Source organism: Megalops cyprinoides, chromosome 4 (assembly GCF_013368585.1).
Source record: "Megalops cyprinoides isolate fMegCyp1 chromosome 4, fMegCyp1.pri, whole genome shotgun sequence".
Lineage (NCBI taxonomy): Eukaryota > Metazoa > Chordata > Actinopteri > Elopiformes > Megalopidae > Megalops > Megalops cyprinoides.
The window spans coordinates 5,062,501-5,065,000 of record NC_050586.1 but is presented as its reverse complement, the minus strand read 5'-3'; positions in this window follow the sequence as shown (position 1 = coordinate 5,065,000).

The following is a 2,500-nucleotide window of genomic DNA, read 5'->3' as shown; positions in this document are numbered from 1 at the left end:
GAGTCCACTAGCAGGCCACAGGAGACTACCTGTTCCCGCTGTCCTGAAAGGAGCCACTAGAAAGGTATAGGAGGCATTTGGCAGTTACTTTAACTTCCACGCTTCCCCCTCTCGTGTGTCCTGTAGTGAACCCTTCATTACTCAATATCTTATTGTGAAGGCAAAAAGCAAAGGTCCACGATGGTCTTAAAAAACCCCTCAGCTCAGAATCACCTGCTTATCACGGTGTGACCCCAGGAGAAGGGACGGTACCGACTACCACCAGTATCAAGTCGTATGTCTTGCAAAAGTGGAGAGACCGGACTGGCAGGATACGTGGGACAGACACCACAAGGAAAACTCTGATTCTGACGCCAACCTGGAATGAGAGGTCACTTGCCTCATGTACAAAAGGAACAAAGATTATCAGGCTCACGCTTCTTGGATACCCTTTTAAGTGGTCACACAGTTTGGAGTACAATGTCGATTTCTGATCTTCTAATATTATTGTTCAAAGGTAGTATATTTTTCTAAAACCTGCACTCAGATTATTCACACATCATTGTTGAACCCAGGAAGGACAAGTCTCATGTATATATGGCGTGAACTGTTAATAAATGGTTTCCATCACAGAAATATATATATCTATATTTATTTAAGTACAGTACATGGATGCTCTTGTGTGCATCTTCTAATTATTCCTGTGCAGATTTATAAGAATATGCCTGCTCCTTAGCTATAATTTTAAAAATCTATAGGCTCAAGTCCTGGTTCTTCCCAACCTACACTACTATAACATACCACTGAATGGCCACCTTGCTATATCACAATGCCACCCCTCCAAATCATGGCAAACTCTGCTAGCCACGCTGGTATAAGTGCATAGAATCCTTGGTTATGTGACTCTTGGCTCCCATCACAATGACTTGCTCTTTTTTTGGAATGCTCAGGCCAATGTAGCCTAGGCTACTGTTTACAGTACCTAGCTACCGAGCTATGGTTGTGAATTTTTTATTGCCTGTAATTGTGAAATAAATAAAGCACTGCATTTGCAAATTTGGTTTAATCTTTGACGAAACCTATGAAATCAAGTGAGAACAGAATCACAGGGATTTGGTTGAAAGGCCGTTCACAGGTTGACCATAATTACAGAACACTAGCCTCCGGCTAATTTCATCTCACTGTTTTAATTGTGTTGTATTGTTGTTTAAATGCTGGTTTGAACCTTCTGTTCACGCTGGTAATGACCTATTTTCCTCCTATTGTCTCAGATGAGTTTTTCAAATGAATATTTTAGCCCCATAGGTGATGTTCTGGGCTATGATAGCACCACCTCTACCTTTTTGGGTTTTTAGCACCAGTAGCATCAGAGCCCCTGTGTATATATATATATATATATATATATATATATATATATATATATATATATATCCCTCGCTCTCTCTCTCTCCCCCCACTCCTTCTGCCCCTCTCTGGTCACCACCCTCTTCTCCTCTCCCTCCATGGACTGTCCATCATGGTCCAAATCACAAATCCTCATCCCTACCTGCACCCCGTGCCCCATTGCAGCCTGTCTGTCTCTCCCCTCCCCCAATCTGCATGTCCACCTGTATCAACTGCACAGAATTGTCAGCAGAGTCCGTTGGAAATATGTTTACACTGTACCTGCTTTAGTCCAACGTAGATGTGCCCTGAATCCATGTAATTGTGTGATTTTTTTTCTTACGGTATTACGCACAAAGCACGTAACCCTGCATGTGCATCTACTCTCCCTGCATAAAACACGAACGCATAAACAAACAGCGTCTGTTGCTAAATCGTTGTTTGCTGTTTCTTGTAAATTACACTTTATTTTCAGTCTTACTCCTCAGAAAAAATACGTTGATTAAGGCACAAATTCTCCCCTGCAGAAGCGCGAATTACCAGTTTGTTTAGACTACAAACAAATAACAAATTAAACCTGGCAGCAATTAAATGCGTGTGTACTTCCTTAATTAAGAACACTCGGTGGAATTAGTACTTTCTTCGTGAAAGGCAGGTAGGTAAAACGAGCTGTGCGAGCGGATCATTTCTAATGCTCTCACTTCTCGCAGCTTGTGTTTGGAGACGCCACTTAAACACGCAAACCGAACCCGTTCCGGTGGGTGGGGGCACAGGGGCCCGGCGTGCGGCGCGTCCTTCAGCGCCGCGCCACAGCCGGACGCCCGTCACAAAGCGACAGAGGACTCCGGCGCAGACGACAGCTGCAGGAACACATGACCGTCGGCTATGTCCATTCCACACCACTGAGGCATGACAATCATGCCCCATACAACACCAAGCACGGGGCATATCAAATATATTTAGAGCAATATTATGTCTATAATTAATAATACATGCCCCAAAAAAACTCAGAGAATGAATGTTTAAATTCCCAGTTAAATGTTAATTTTATAAGCTGAGAACTTTTGACTGGAGACTGATGCAGAGCTATATCACTTTTCATTACTGTTAAGAGATCCCTACAGCGCATCTGCTCCCA